Source organism: Canis aureus, chromosome 38, assembly GCF_053574225.1.
Source record: "Canis aureus isolate CA01 chromosome 38, VMU_Caureus_v.1.0, whole genome shotgun sequence".
NCBI classification, from domain to species: Eukaryota; Metazoa; Chordata; class Mammalia; order Carnivora; family Canidae; genus Canis; species Canis aureus.
This window is the reverse complement of record NC_135648.1, coordinates 22657542-22673976: the sequence shown is the minus strand read 5'-3', so window position 1 is coordinate 22673976 and position 16435 is coordinate 22657542.

The following is a 16435-nucleotide window of genomic DNA, read 5'->3' as shown; positions in this document are numbered from 1 at the left end:
ATGTTGTTCTGCTTAAGAGATGTGCTAACAGAGGAGAACACCAGGAAAAGGGCATTTCAGGCAGAAGGAACAGTTTGAACAAGTGCCCAGAGGCATGAAAATCAATTTGGAGAATGTATCAGGTAGGCATCGGCTTGGCAGCTGACAATAGAAAACTCAAAATAGCAGGGGCTGAAGCAAGCCTGAGGTTTATTTCTCTCTCACGTAAAAGCTGTGCAGAGCCAGGCAACCCAGGGCTGGTGTGGCAGCTCCATGGTCATTAGGAATCCGGGCAGTGTGAGCCGGATGCTTAGAGCATGGACTCCTGAGTCATACTGTCTGGGTTTTAATTCCTTTTCAGACCAAGAGACCATGAGGAGGTTACCTCTTTTCTTATTTTCTCAGCTGTAAAATAAGGATAATAAAAGGACCCATCTCATAGAATTGCTATGAGGATTAGATGGTTTCAGTTGGAAATGTGTTTTGAACAGAACCGATGCATATGTTTTAATATTCTATTTTTCTGTGCCACCATCCTTAGTGCGTGGCTTTCATTCTCAAGGTCACCTCAAGGTTCATAATAGCTGCTGGTGCTCCAGCCATCACATCCCAGTTATAGAAAGCTGAAATAAGAAAGGGAAGGAGGACAAAGGCCTCTCCCTCCAGCTGGGTCAGCTTCCTTTAAATAGCTTTCCAGAATTCCCAACACATCATGTGTGCTTATACGTCACTTGGCCTAATAGAGTTGCAAGAGAGGCTTGGAACCATGGTCTTTTAGCTGGGTTCTATTAGAAAAGATAGGAAATTTGGATTGTTTTTTAAAAAGATTTTATTTTATTTATTCATGACAGACAGAGATGCAGAGACACAGGCTGAGGGAGAAGCAGGCTTCATGCAGGGAACCTGATGTGGGACTCGATCCCAGGACCCCACGATCACACCCTGAGCCGAAGAGAGACACACTTAACCACTGAGCCACCCAGGTGTCCCGGAGATATAGATTTTGGTTGGCATGTGTGGAGGCCGAGAAAAATTAAGGCCATCCCACCTAAAGTTTAGCATTAGCACAAGTACAGCCATCTTAGGGTCCCTGTGAATAAGAGCTGAACTTTACGGGAAAAACTGCAGAATGTCCTCAATGTCCTCGGCAGAGAATCCCGTATCAGAAAGAACAGAGCCCACGCCCGTGGTAGAAAGTCCCATCTTAGAATGAGAACAGAGCTCAATGCCCTTGAAAGCCCCATATCAAAATGTAAACAGAACTTGAGAAATTCTTCCACCCCTTCTGGAAATCCCCTAGACCAGCCTATAAAAAACCCAGCTGTAACCCACTTCGGGGTCCAAGTCCCCGCTCCGCTGTGTCGGGTATACTTGGCCCCAAGCTCGAGCTTGTAAATCAACCCTCGTGTGTTTGCATTGGTGTCGGCTCCTTGGTGGTTTCTCGGATTCTCAATCTTGGGCACAACAGCATGATATTGTGATTTGTGAAAAGAAATACATATTGGGTGTCCTTTTGGGTACAGAGCTCCTAAAACCCTTGGAATTTCCTGTGATAAGAATGCTAAAGGTATCTTCGTTATGATAATGAGGTGATTTCCAGAATGCCCTCAGGCAACAAAGGCTGAGTGTTGATGGGGGTCAGGGAGAGGGAACCAACTATGTGATTAGAAGTTGATTAGGTCAGAATTTTCATTCCCACCCTTTGACCTCTACGAAGAGAAGAAGGGCTGGAGACTGAGTTTAACTGAAGGCCAACAATTCAATCAATCATGCCTACGTAAGAAAGCCTCCATTAGGACTCAAAGGGGGTTCAGAGAGCTGTGTTGGGGCACACATGGAGGTGTGGGGAGTGTAGGATGCTCACGGAGAACACGGAAGCTTCCTCAAGATACGCATCTCTTCCATCTGGCTGTGACTGAGTTAAAACTTTTTATAATAAACCACAGCCTAGTAAGTTAAACGTGGTTTTGGGGGGATTTTTGTGACTTCTGTGAGCCACTCTAGCAAATTAAATTAACCTAAGTTGGGGGTTGTTGGAACCTCCAATCTATAGGTGACAACCTGGACTACGAGTTGGCACATGAAGGGCGCTGGAGGGGTAGTCTTGTAGGATTGAACCCTGAGTTTATGGGATCAAAGAGTATCAAAACTGACTTGAATTGTAGAACAACCTGCTGGTGTTGATTACTTGGTGATGTGGGTCCCCCACCCCCACTACTCACACAATGGAAATGGGTCCAGAACCCTTTAAACCGCCAACTTGTGAAGTTTTTTTTGAAGTGGTGTTGGTGACATTGTTGAGGCCCGGAGCAGCCCATCAAGAAAGAATTCCTGAGACTTCTTTGTTGCAAAATGGTGGTTTTATTAAAGTATGAGGACAGGAACCGTGGGTAGAAATTGCTGCTGAAAAAAAAAAAAAAAAAAAAAAAAAGAAATTGCTGCTGGCTGCTGCCGGCTGCTGCCCCAGAATAGAGAGGAGCAAGTGATTACATACCTTGGGTTTGGGAGAAGTGAAGTTAAGGGAAGTCCCAAAAGGGCTTTCATATGCTAAAGAAGACACAGGACCTGGAAGAATGTTATAATCTGTCTATCTCAAGTATTTGTCAATGGGCTTCAGGTTATAAGGAACTTAATTTTATCTACATTTCCTTCTGCCTCTGTTTCTCAAATCATTTGCAGTCTCTGCCACAAGGAATAATAGATAAGCACCAATACAGGAGTTAGAGTTAGGTTGTAGGAATGAGGCTCAGACCAAACAGTGGACAGCCTTGACTGCCATCAATTGCTGGTTGTGATGTGGGAAACAGAGGAGAAGGAAATGTAGATAAAAGTAAATGTCCGTACAACCTGCAGCCCGTTGACAAATACTTGAGGCAGGTAGAGTATAATGTTCCTCCAGGAGGCTCCCAGCAGTCTTAATGCCTTGCTAGAATTATTTCTTGGCCATCAGTCCAGATCCCACAGAACCTCACCTATATCCCAAAATTACATCAGTTAGATGCATGGGATCTGCACCTCAGGGCATCCTGGGCTCAGGGTATCTTCTGGGAGTCATCAGAACACAGGTGGAGTGCTGGGGCAATGGGACAAGTCAAGTGAGATAAGGGATGAGGAAAGTGGTGTATTCAGTTTCCCACCTCAGCGGGCCCTTACCCTGGGATGAGGATGATGAAGGGCGAGTGTGTAAGAAAGTAGTGCCATTTGACCAGTGTCTCTCCATATCTCATCTCGTGGTGCGGTGTTCACACTGCTTTCTCTTCTAACCAACTGCCATCAGTCTGTGATCATGACACAGCATATGACCTTGAAAAATGAACAGAGTCACTTTTTAGGAATGTGCTCACCCTCACTCACCCCCATCATCACCCATTGCAGATGGAAGCCTGGAGAACACCACCATCTAGGGAGAGGAAGAGGAAGAAGAAGAAGCCATGTGCCTGGTTAGGACCCTGAACACCCAGCTTACTGGTTATCTTCACTAAACAAACCTCTACTCTGTCTGCATAAATGAGTTTGCCAAGACTGGGGGTGGAGTGGGCCAGGGTTGTTTCTCAAATGAAGAGAGAGTGACACAAATATGGGTGTCCCAGTGTTCATCCCAACTGTGGTTGGTGGCAGAGCAGTCACCATCTATCAGAGACCCTTCTGGAAACCAGACCTGCTCTAGAAGCTCTACTTTTATGTTCCGGGTCTCAGGACCTTCCCGAACCTCCTTTGAGAAGAGGGGGACAAAAGGTTGGGCCAGCTTTGCTCCAGGAGCCAAAATTCTTTGTCCTCAGGGTACTCCTCCTGACCTGCCAGCCCCTGCTGCCCTCACCTGGGTCAGCTGACAGAGTGGCCAGGATCGTGAAAGCAGGGTGCCCACACTACATTTAGCTTCAGGGAGATGGGGTGTGTGTGCCATCGTTTGCTGAACATCTATTTACCCTAAAGCATAGCCTTTTTAAGTCTTAACACCATAATAAAAACAAAAATAATAAATTCAGTTTCTCTGGATCAGGAATCTGGGAGAGACTAGGCCAGGCAGTTGAGGTTGCTATCAAGTCACTGGTTGGGGCCGCAGTCATCTGAAGACTTGACTGGAATTGGAGGGGCCATCTCCAAGGCAGCTCCTCCCACCCCCACCCTCATATGACTAGCAAGATGGTAATAGCCTTTGGCAAGAAGCCTCCATTTCTCTCCTTGTAGACCTCTTCTAAGGGATGCTTGACTGTCCTCATGGGGGCAGCCGGCGTGCCCCAGAGTGAGAGAGCTAGGGGAAAGAGCCAGGTCGAAGCTACTTTTGGACGACCTAGCCTCCAGATCAGCAAATTTCCACCATATTCTATTCTTTAGAATTGACTTACACGGTCAAGGGGTAGAGTATCAAAGAATTAGTGAAAATATTTTACAACCACAACATAGAACTTATGTCTTGTGGGTCCTGGGGTGAAGGAAGCCAGAGGTGGAATTGGAGGGATAGTACGAGTCTCATCCTCAAGCCTCCTGGAATTGAAAGGTAACAGTGGAAAATCATATTGGGTGAGGTTGTCACTGGAGGGTCCTATGATCTAATATAGAAATCTCCAAATGCCAGGTGGCTCTAATGTTGTCTCAGAAATGTCTCTACTTATGCAGTACTGATGCCCAGGAGGTCCCAAACTACAAGTCACTCTTGCTGTCAAGGTTTGTAGCCTCCTCACTAGAAAGCACCTTCCTTTGGTATGGAAAGGGAAACTGAGGCCAGAAGAGGTTGAGCAATTTGACTTCCAGTCCCTTAGTGAGGCACAGATAGTGGCGGGAAAGATTCTAGAAAGGTCTGGCCTGTATAGCCACTTCTCCACACTGTAGCATCTCCCTCCTGGCATTCTAGGCAGCAGGCATATATGAGAAACTTCAACAAGCCAGCAGTGTGCTGAGCGTTTCTATGTCCCTCTGCCCACCCCCTCACTCATGATTTCTCTCTCTCTCTCAAATAAATAAAATCTTAAAAAATAAATTACGTAAACTGATGATGTAGATAGCTCCTCCCATCTACAATGAAGTCTTGGAGTTTGATGATGGCACCCCAGCTACATGTCCCAGGGAGCCAAGGACATGTGTGCCTTCCTGCCCTGGGCATCTGAGCCAGAGCACGACCATCGCAAACACATGGGGCTCAAGATGTTGATGACGATGAGCTTACTATTTCCCCTGAGCTACACCATGAAGTGGCATAAGTGGCATAAGTGAAGAGCCGAAAGCTGGCATATCAGCCACCAAAGTGACCCTGCCCAATGTCTGCTCGTTGTCTTGTCTGATTGGGCCCTCAAACCAAGGAGCTACCCTGGACCCGTTCAGGCCTCAGCTGGCCCTCTTGGCCAAGCCCCTCTTTCTTCGCTTAAAGACGGGAGGGGGCAGGAGATCAGGTTCTAGCTCCAGATCCTTCAATGTCCCCATATGGAGATTGTTTCTCAACAACAACAACAACAAAGAGTTGTTTCTATAAAAATTAACTTGAATACTTTGGAAAGAGCCCATAAAGGCAACTTGAAAGGAAGGGAGGAAGGAAAGAGGGAAGGAAGGAAGGAAGGAAGGAAGGAAGGAAGGAAGGAAGGAAGGAAGGAAGGAAGGGAGGGAGGGAGGGAGGGAAAAGCTTTCCAGATGTGGTTGACTTCTCTAAAAAATTAGCAAGGGTGGGGCTAGGGAAGAGGAATTATAAAAATCCCAAGGAATTATAAAAATCTCTGCATTCAGATTGCTATACAGTTTTCAGGTCCTTGGGTAGGATAGAAATCTTTGCTGATGACTTACAGATGTGACTCATGGAAGAACGACAAAGAGGAACAAAAGAGTGGATCTATACTTACACAAAAGATCAATTTTACATAAAAAAAGTTAGCAAATGTCCATTTATAATTTTTACAGAAATAGTGTTTCAGGTAGGAAATCATTTGGCTACATCCCCACTGGAAGGAGTATGTCACCCAGTGTGAGCAGCAGCCTGTACTTCCAGAGCCTCACTGGGGAAGAGGCCACAGCACACCCCAAAGGCTAATTAGAAAATCAATGCATCTAGGCCTAATTGACAATGCTAATCATCTTTTTGAACTAAAGTGTCCTAGCTGCATTAGAATCATTAGCACCTGTCAGTGAGAGATAAGGTCTTCAGATTTCCACAAGGAAGCAGAGTTTTTTAATCAGCAGACCCGGACTTAATCAATACTTCCAATATCATGACCCATAACCTCAGTCCACTTAACAAATGCTTACACTTCCTGAGAAGCATCATTTTCCAGCAGCTCTCCCTGCCGTGAAGCTGTCTCCTGTCGGGTCCCTCGCCACACGCGTCCATCTCTGTGCATGGAAATGTGCTCCCCCCTGAGCAGCGAGATGTTGTTGGAGGAAAATCTTACCACTGAGCCTGCTTTGACTTTACTCTCCTGACTTCATCCTTCAAATTGCCACAATTCTGCCCAGCAATTCCACTTTGTTTCTTTTCTGGGGAAAACTTTCCCACTGCAGGAGATGTCATTTGGCACAGGTTCTTCTCCCCTGAAGCCTCTCATCCCAGCTCCTTCACCTCTCCACTGGGAGAACAGAAACCATCCGACGTGCACTCCCTCATCTCTCCCAGTTCTCCCCTTTTCCTGCCCTCTGGGTAAAATCAAGAAAGCTCCATGAGGGCAGGGGGCTGTTTGGTCCTCAGCACCTTGTACAGTGCCTGGCACATACCAGGCTCTCAAAATTGCTGATGAATGAATGAATGAATGAATGAATGAATGAATCCTCTACCCTTTCCCTCTTTATGAGGTCATGTTCATTGTTTACAACCTTCTGGAGCTGGAGGGAGGAAGATCTCATCCAATTGGCTTAGGCATCTGAGAAAATAGGTAAAAATGAAATCCTTACTGTCTCCATCTTTTATGGATGCTGTACCAAGACCACCTTTCCATGCTCACCTCAGTTGTATTTCCATCTGTCATTTGCATTTGTGTGTGCTTCTCCCAGAAGGTTATACTTTGCATGTTTAAATTCTTGGTGTGTGGTAGCAGACTGCTTGACACATAGGTAGGGCTCAATAAAAGAGTGATGAATTGTTGAGTGCCCCAGACCTAAAAGTCACTCAGGATTCCTCCCTTTCCTGCCCTTTTCACATCCAATCCACTAGCAGAGTCCTTTAGTTTTTACCTCCATGACAGAGAACAGCAAAATTTTCTGTAAAGGCTCAGATAGCAAATAGTGTACATGGATGGGCCACATGGCCTCTATGATAACTACTCATTCTACCCTCATGGTATGAAAGCAGCCATAGACACTATGTAATTGAATGGGAATGGCTGTGTTACAATAAAGTTTTATTGGCAAAAATAGGTGTGGATAGGATTTGGCTTAGTTTGCAGAACTATGCTCTATAGCATATCCCCAAATTGGTTCTTACCAAAGAAAATAATGCTGGGAAAAAGAGCCATCTTCAGTGCCTTCCACCCTCTTCCAGAAGTAATTCTGGGAAGGGGTGGTATAGCCTTCTGTGGTCGTGTGCATATGTTTATATACGGAGGTGAGCCTCTTTTCACCAGATCAGCTAAGCTTTTTTCCTGGCCCTTAAATAGGTCTCTTACTTCACCTTTCTTTCCTGACAGGCTTATGTATTCGAGACAGAAGCTGGTGCCCAGCACTGGCACTCATTAACTGGTGACCTCTTCCTGGTTACTGAACATTAAGAACGTCTCTTGTCTCATTTCAAAACTGGAGGAATATTGCTACTCTTCCATGGCATTGTCCTGAGGCTTAAACATGATCATGTGGGACGCCTGAGTGGCTCAGCAGTTGAACGTCTGCCTTTTGCTCAGGACATGATCCTGGGTCCAGGGATGGAGTCCCACATTGGGCTTCCTACATGGAGCCTGCTTCTCCCTCTGCTTGTGTCTCTGCCTCTCTCTCTCTCTCTCTCTCTGTCTCTCATGAATAAATAAATAAAATCTTTAAAAAAATATGATCATGTATTTGAAATGCTTGGTACAGTTCCTGGCATATAGCAAGTGCTCAGGAGCTGTTACTACTGTTAGTGTTGATATTATTATCATTACATCCTGATATGTATCTCCATATATAAATGCAGCTGAGGCTCCTGTGTGAGAATGAGGGCACCTGAGTCCATCTGCCAAGGTTTAAATCCAGCTCCTCCACTTACTGTGGGACCTTGGGGAAGTGCCTCAGTTGGCCTAACTTGTAAGGCTGTCATGAGGATTAAGTGAGTTATATACAGAGTTTAGAAGGGTGCTAGGCAAATAGTGAGCGCTGCAGAAGTGTGTGCTAGCAGCATCGTCATTATTAGGACCAGGACAGAGTCCTGGAATCCTCTGGACTTTGGCATCCCTGATGTCCAGGTACCACATTAGTGCTCAATCCATGGTACCCCAGCATATAAGAGAAGTGAGCCTTCCCCACTGCTTTGGCAGAGTCTGAACCCCCACCCCTTGCAGAGGAGGCTTCAAAAGCTTCTGCCATTCTTCTTTTCATCCCCTCAAAACATATTCTCCTTTCTAGCCTGCTTTAAACCAGTGAATGAGGCCCTTCTCTCCCTATGCTCCTCTTCTCCAAACCCCTTCTCCTTGGGGATATTTGTGTCCTTAGTACTTATTTAGCTCCCATCATCAGGCTGCTTATGCTGTGGTGATTGGAGTCATGCAAACAGGGTAAGAATAGAATTCATGGTCATTAGCTCCCTTAGAGACCTCATTTACTGCCACAGATCATGGCTGGGCAGGTGGGCAGGGTGGGAGGGCAGGGTTGGGGTTCATCCCTCTCCTGAACTCTTCCAGCATCTGTTGAAAGAGCTCACTTCCCTCTTAGCATTAAGCAGACAGAAATCTGCTTCCTTTCCCCTTGTTTATGCTAAATGGACTCCACTATTACTGACTCCATTGTGATATCTGTGGTATCCCTACCATTCAAGGAGGCGGAGTGTCTTTAAAGGCAAGTAGATGCTCTTTGATTCCCACAGAGTCATAGAGACTGACACCCATGTGATCTGTGTTGCCTGATAAAGTTGAGCACTGGATCAGTGGTTTGACCACTTTGGGCAGGGCTGAGAGACAAAAGAACATAACACTGGATACATTCTCTTGTTTTCCATTTTAAAACATGTATTTAATTAGCTAGTGGCATGGCAACTGTTTTAGAAGCTATGAAACACCCCAGTTAGAGAAGAGTTAAAAGAAACAAAACCTCCCCGGTACAAATTGAATACTTTATCATTAACAAAACTGTTATGAATTCCCTTTCTCTGAGCATTTGCTTGTTTGTCTTTTTTCCCACCTCCAGGCAGCCTCAGGCCTTTTCACAGACCTGATACGGCTTGCACACAGTTTCTGCTTAGATCACCAATGGTAATTATCTCCTCAGCACCTCTGCCTCTTTGTTCAGAGCTCCAAGTTTCAGAATTTGGCTTCATTTTCAACTCCCCCCCCCCCCACCACCACCAAGTTGCTCTGAACTTCTTTTTAAAAGAGATACTCTTGCCAGTGTCTTCCCTTGGCTCATTCTAATTTGCTCACTCAGATTCTTTCCTTCCAATGAGAGAAGTCTTCATTTTATCATCTGACTTCTAAGAGAATTGGGTCTTTATTCCTTCTGAACAGCCACCAAACAAAACAGAACATGAATTAAGTGAGCCTCTTCCCATACTGAAGAAAGAGCTGTGCATTGTAATTTTTATATAAAACTTTAAAATATAAAACTTGAAAGAAAAATTTAAAACATAGCTGAGTTCAGAGTTAAGGGAGAGAAATCCCTAATACTGGATTAACAAAGAGGAAACCCAAAGTCAGGGTGGTTAACAGCTGCCAAATCATAATGGCTCATGGAATTATAAAATCAGCTGAGGGCTGGTATTCTGATATCTGTCTGGAGAGAGGAGCCTAAGCTACAGGTCCCATGTAGTAGAAGTGAGCTGTCATATTGGTAGGAATTATGAAGAGTTGGTCAATCCATGAAGTGGGATAAGGAAACTTCTCCAAGCGTCTTGGAAATTGATGAGGAAAGCTTGATGTCCACTCTGGCTATGGGTGTACAAAGAGTTATTCTTAAGAAATTGGCATCCTAAACCACTTTGAAAGGTTTTTTTGTTTTTTTAGATTCTATTTATTTATTCATGAAAGACACAAAGAGAGAGGCATAGACACAGGCAAAGAGAGAAGTGGAGAGCCTGATGCAGGACTTGATCCTGGGACCCCAGATCACAACCTGAGCTGAAGGCAGACACTCAAACACTGAGCCACCCAAGTGCCTGACAGGTTTGTGTTCTAAGCTCCCAGTAGTCACACAATATAGGGACCCTCATGTGAGATATTAACATGAAAACCAGCCAGAAACTGAAGCCCTTGTGATGCCTTGTGAGAAGGGACACCAGACCAGGGGCCCCTGGGAATCCCATGGGAAGTGATCCCTGCTGAAGAGATGCTCACAGTCAAATATCACAATCACAAAAGAAAAACTATCTAAGGGATAGTTAGCAGACACCTCAAGTCAAAGAATTTGAACCTTAATATCTGGGTATAATAAAACAATTAGAAAGAAACTTTAATAAGTACCCTTAACATTAAAAAGTATTAAAGATGGAATAAACATCAAGAGGATATGCATAAGACCATATAACAAAAAATGTATTTGTCAAAAGAACATACGGAAGTCTAGAAATAAAAGTATAATAGGCAAAACTTAACAAGTCAACTAAAGCTTGAATAGTAGCCTTTTTAAGGCCAAAAAGAGAATTAGTAAATTGTTAAAAAGCTGGATCTGAGGTGATTACCTAGAATGCAGTTCAGAGAGATAAAGATATGAAAACCAGTCTAAGAGGTAAACAGGAGATTGAACATGCATTTAACAAGAATCATGAAAAGAGGGAGAGAGGGAAAAACAAGATGCTTAGGATAAGGAACTTGTCAACCTAGACTTCTATACCCAGTTCAATTGTCATACAAGAAGGAATGTGAAATAAAAATGCTTTTAGACCTTTAGAGACTGAGTTTTCTACTCATAGACCTATATGGGGAAAAAAAAAACTTTTAATGAAACTGAACATAAAGAAGTGGGTCTCAACAACCAATAGTAATATTGAAACAACTCTGTTGCGTGTATGACTCTAATGGAAACCTCAGGCTGAGACCCTTAGATTCAGTCCCAACCCTTAATTTTACTTAAGTGAAAACAGATTCTGAGAAGTAAAAATGTCTTAGCCAAGGTCAAATCCAGACAAACTATGAGCATCAAATACTGTTCAAACTGTGGGAAAGAGGCAGAGATGCTCTTATATAATTTTCTGACCATATGTCACAGAGATTTTTTTTAGCTTGGATGAAGAGGCCTCAAACCAAAGCAAGTATATAAAGAAAAGTAAGAAGACAAGATGTGCTGCTTTAGCACAGATTTGTTTAGTTCTGTCTGGTATGGTATTTATTGGGCTAATTCCCACTATTTTGTGTTTTGTGTTTTGTGATTAAATAAATAAATTCTATATTAAAAAAACTAATAGTGAGTAAGGAAATTGGTTTATATGTTGGTAAAGTGGCAAATATTTTAAATATCTAATTTGGGGGAGTTTAAATATAAGATGTAACAAAAACACAGTTTTACTGAAAACATTGTTGCATGAATTATCATTTTTATAGGCTAATAGTTAAATATTGACAGTTTCATGTATCTCAACTTGATAGGTAGCAGTAGCTTGAAAAATGGGAGGAGAAATCAGATGTATAGCATTGTAAAGACCTTGTACAGCTCAGGAGAAATGTAGAGATAAATCATGTTAGACTTTGTTAAGTACACATATTAAAATGTTAAAGATATAAAATTCAATATAAAAGTACATTAAAAATTAAGTGTGATTTCTAAAAGTAAAAAAATTAGAATGCATTAACTGCCTAACCAGTCAAAGAAAAATAGAAAAACAAATTTAAAAATCCTCGATCCAATGGTAGGCAGGAAGGAGAAAAAAGGTGACAAAGAATAGGCATAGTAAATGGGTTTTTAAATTTGGTTAGACACTTGAGTTCAAAACTTGGCCTTGCCAATTCCTGGCTTTGTGGCCAATGTCACAGGCAAGTGACTTACCTTCCTTCCTCAGCTTCATTTAGGCCTCAGCTAAAAAAATGGAGCAACAAAATCTTTGCAGCGTGGTTGTGAGCATTACATGATGTAACACATAGGAGGTGGATGGCTGTGGCATACAGTAGGTGCTCATTGATTGTCAGCCATGCTCTCCCCTTTGTCCCGCACTGCCTTCACCTTCACCAGTGTGTTAACCTGCAGCCCTTGGTGGTGGTGTTCAAGTCCAATGTTCTCATCCTGTACTCGGTGAGGATGGTAGTAGCCAAGACACTGTATGATAGGCTGGCCTAGAGCTCTTTGTCAAAGGACCCGTCATGTCTCTGTTACTTATTAGCTGCCTGATATTGGGAAAATGATGAATAAATCTATGAATCTCAATTTTTTTCATGTTTAAAGTTAGTTAACAAGTGTGATGTCTAGCTTAAGGTTTTTTCATCAGGACTCAAAAGGGAAGAGTGATGAAAACTTTGCAAACTATAAAGTGCTATATATCACTACAGGAGAACGTGACCCCATTGGAAGCCTTTGAACTCATTTCCAAGCCCAATAAACCCTGGCTCTCATTTCAGTCACCTCTGCCACTTTCTGGCTCATGGAAAATGAGCCTTTTCCCCCAACATACATTCAGTTATGCATTCAGTCTTTCAACACATTTTTGCTGAGTGCCTACAATTTGCTAGGTGTAGAGGGGGGTCATTGCCTTCAAAGTGCACATATGGTTTTTAACACTACAGGGCATAGGAATTATTCTGAGTAGCTTGCTAAAAAAGTGATGCCAGTTCCCCCAAAGATTCAGATTCAGTGTCTAGAGTCCAGGAATATGCCCTTGTAAATTAGCAAGCCAAGTTATTCTGATAGGAAAGTTTATTGTCTCACTCTTTAAGAAAAGCTAGCCTAGTTCTTCCAGGGAATTAGAGGGGCTCACCACTGATACCCTCTGTGCCTGCCAAGGTCTTTACCCTGTCTGGGCTTTCTATTAAAACTTCAGAGCCAAGAGGGGGTGGTATGCAGGGCTGTTTGGTGGTTTCATCTTCAGAAATGTACACCTCCTTTACCTTCCACCGTCTTCCTCAGAGGAAATCAACCTAACAGCAAAACCCCTTAGGCCTGACAGACCCTGGGTGAAGGGCCAGGTCATTAGGACAAGTGCCCATAAAGGGTGTGCTTGTAAGGAGTCACCCCAAGACTTCCTGCAGGGTGACCAGACACTTGTCTTTGAGCCTGTTTCAGCCACTTGTACTTATAGACTCTGATTAGCATTTCTACCCCACTCACCTTTAGTGTCTCCAGCCATGTTAACTCAGCATCTGGCCCTGGACTGCCTAGGTTGTGATGCTCTGTGTTCACTATCTTCAGAAGTGATCAATAATTCTGCATCTTGGTCTCACTGAATTCAGAAAGAGGAAGCAGCCAGTCTCTCCCAGTACAGGAAACTCCACTAGAGCATATGCACAAGCACATAATGTGTCCTCCTGTTTGCAGGGAGATGAGCACCAGTGTGATGCACAGTAGCCTGAAATCCAGTGCTGAGGCTTGCAGGTTCCCAGCCCCTTCTCAGGAGTTTCCCTCAGTCTTGCTACTTTTCTGCAGTAGACAGTGCATTCTTCGTTCTGGCCTGACCCTTTCTCACAAGGGAGAAGTTCAACTTGCTTGGAAGTTCAAATCCTTTCTCTCCTCCACACATTTTCCTCCTCTTAAATGTCTTCCTCACTCCCCTACGCCCACCTGGTCCTTGGCTTTTCACAGACATGGCCCACAACATGTAAGTTTCTCTTTTGGAAGACAGTTTTCAATCCATTGACTGTTAAACTGTAAAGGGCTTTAGAAATCATCTAAAAGAGGGACCACCCTACCTCTACCACCCTCTCTCCATTTTATAGTTGTAAAAAGGGATGTGAGAAGAAAAAATGACTCCTTGTGTTCATTCGGGTCACGGACATTAACGTGCACCCATCCTCGATACCAGGTAGAGGCAGACATGCACAAGGTAACAACACACAGCCAATTGCACACAGGGGCAGAACTCTAGGGACATGAGGATGCAACCTCAGAAATTTGCAGACAGGGCAGCCCTGGTGGTGCAGCGGTTTAGCGCTGCCTGCAGCCCGAGGTGTGATCCTGGAGACCCGGGATCGAGTCCCACATCGGGTTCCCTGCATGGAGCCTGCTTCTCCCTCTGCCTGTGTCTCTGCCTCTCTCTCTCTCTCTCTGTGTCTCTATGAATAAATAAATAAAATCTTAAAAAAAAAAAAAAGAAAGAAATTTGCAGACAGGCTGTGTCCCAGGTCACTAAGAGTGACTTAATTGTCATTAGTGCTCCTGTTTCTAAAAAAGTATGGGGTGTCTTTCTTTCCATACTGTCTCATTCACTTTCAGAATTGTCTTGGAATTCAGAGGGGTCTGGATAATTCTCCCCTCTTGCGTGTCTGCAGGGGAAATTAGCATGCAGGTGAGAACTCTCTTGATTTGCCCATGGCTGTATGGCCAGGACTTTTAACCCAGGCTCCTGACTGCCTGCTCCTTGCTCTGTATCCCTGGGTGCGCTTCTGTGAAAAGCCATTTTGTCAGCCCAGGAGGGCAGTGCCCTTCCCTTTGGGGAAGAAGCAGGGAGCAAAAGGTGCATCCCCTTTGGTAGGACCTTTCTTCCAAGGTGGGGGCCTCTCCTGATTTTGTCCCCATGGCAGATGCCAGAGATCTGGCAGAGAGTGTCAGGGCAATGGCGAGATTGCCACCACTGGAGGAGAATGGCTCTTGGCCTCCTCCAAGGAGTGCTGCCTGGGCTCTGCCCATGTGCTGGGGACCTGCCACTTTTCGTCCCACACACAGGACATTGGAGGGATAACCCTCACCAGTCTGTCTACTCTTCCCAGTCCACTGAGCTTTTTCATTACAATATGACCCCTGCATTGAGTTTTCTTATTCTTTTCTTTTCCTCAAGATCCATGAAAATGTCATCTTCTTCCCATTATCTACCCTAAGAAAATACCCTGGAACAGAAACTAAATAAACAGAGAACACTTGAAGAGGTTTGTGTCCTAGTCTGCTACCAGCCTCTCTGCATTTCAGTTATTCCAACTGTTCAGTGAAAATAACAAAACATGCCCTTGCCATCGCCAAGGGCCAACGTAAGGCTCAAATGTGAGCATAAATATGAAAGAGGCATGAAAATGTGGCATGCCATACAAACATGAGCATCACAGCTTACCAGCTATGGTCTGTACAATGGTAAATCCTCAATGGTAATCCTCCCAGAAACTCTACTAACCAGAATTCCTACAGGACTCTTCCAGAAGGCAAATGATGGCAAATCAAGCTGATATCAAGAAGTTATCTTTTGATAAAGTAGCTTCTGTCCTGTGCAGTTCATTCAGCCCCCATCACCTTCCCTTTCTTTATCTATATTATCACCTTGAGACTTGGTCTTCTGGAAAAAATCACCTTGAGGGCCCTTAAAATCCCTGTTCATCAAAGAAAGCATCAACCATGCTCACGAGGCTGCACTTACAGTGGGGAGAAAGTAGAAGCAGACATTTCAGAAAGATATTGAACAGTAGTTTTCAGAATAAGACTTAGTTACTTAGAAAGCTCAATTTACCAGAACAATTCGTTTCATGAATGTTCATGAAGGCTCTGCTCAGTCAGTTACGCTGCATTCTTACCTCCAAAAGCTCTCCAATAAATGTTTGTTGAGTTGGATTGAACTCTACAAACCCTGTCTTCTCACTCAGTAGGGATGTAGAAAGATGAAAAATGGAACCCGACCAGGGTTCTCCAGCCTGTGCTCCTTGTAGCCAGCTGGAGGTTCCTCTCTGCTACTGGCAAGGTCCTGGTGGGTGGCTCTCTAGAGCCATCCCTTATGAAGCTCTGAGAAAAACAGTAATCTTGGGGGATAGCAACAGCCCAATTTCTTCTTGGTAATTGAAACCAAACACCTTAGCTAGTTATGGAAACTCCTCTGCCTGTTGGTTCAGTGACAAGAGAAGCCCCATATGACCACGGTAGGGGGGTGGCAGTGAGTGTCAGCTTCCAATGTAATGGAACCATGGCTGTGTATCTTCCCTTGTGGAAGTGTTCCTCCCTTGGGAACTAGGGCCTAAGAATCTGCCAAGAGAATGTGCACATCAAGAAAAAATTTTATAAATGTATTTTTCGATGTAATCATGAGAAGTATCTTTTCTGCCTCTTTCATTTGAATTTTGGACTTTCATATTTTGGTTTTGAGAGAAAAGGCACCATCATTTGGTCACAGGTTTAAAGTATATGTGATATCTTTTTTTATATTTATATGTAAAATTTTATTCATTTATTTATTTATTTATTTATTTATTTATTTATTTACTTGAGAGAGAGTACAAGGATGAGAGAGAAAGAGCACAAAGGGAGAAAG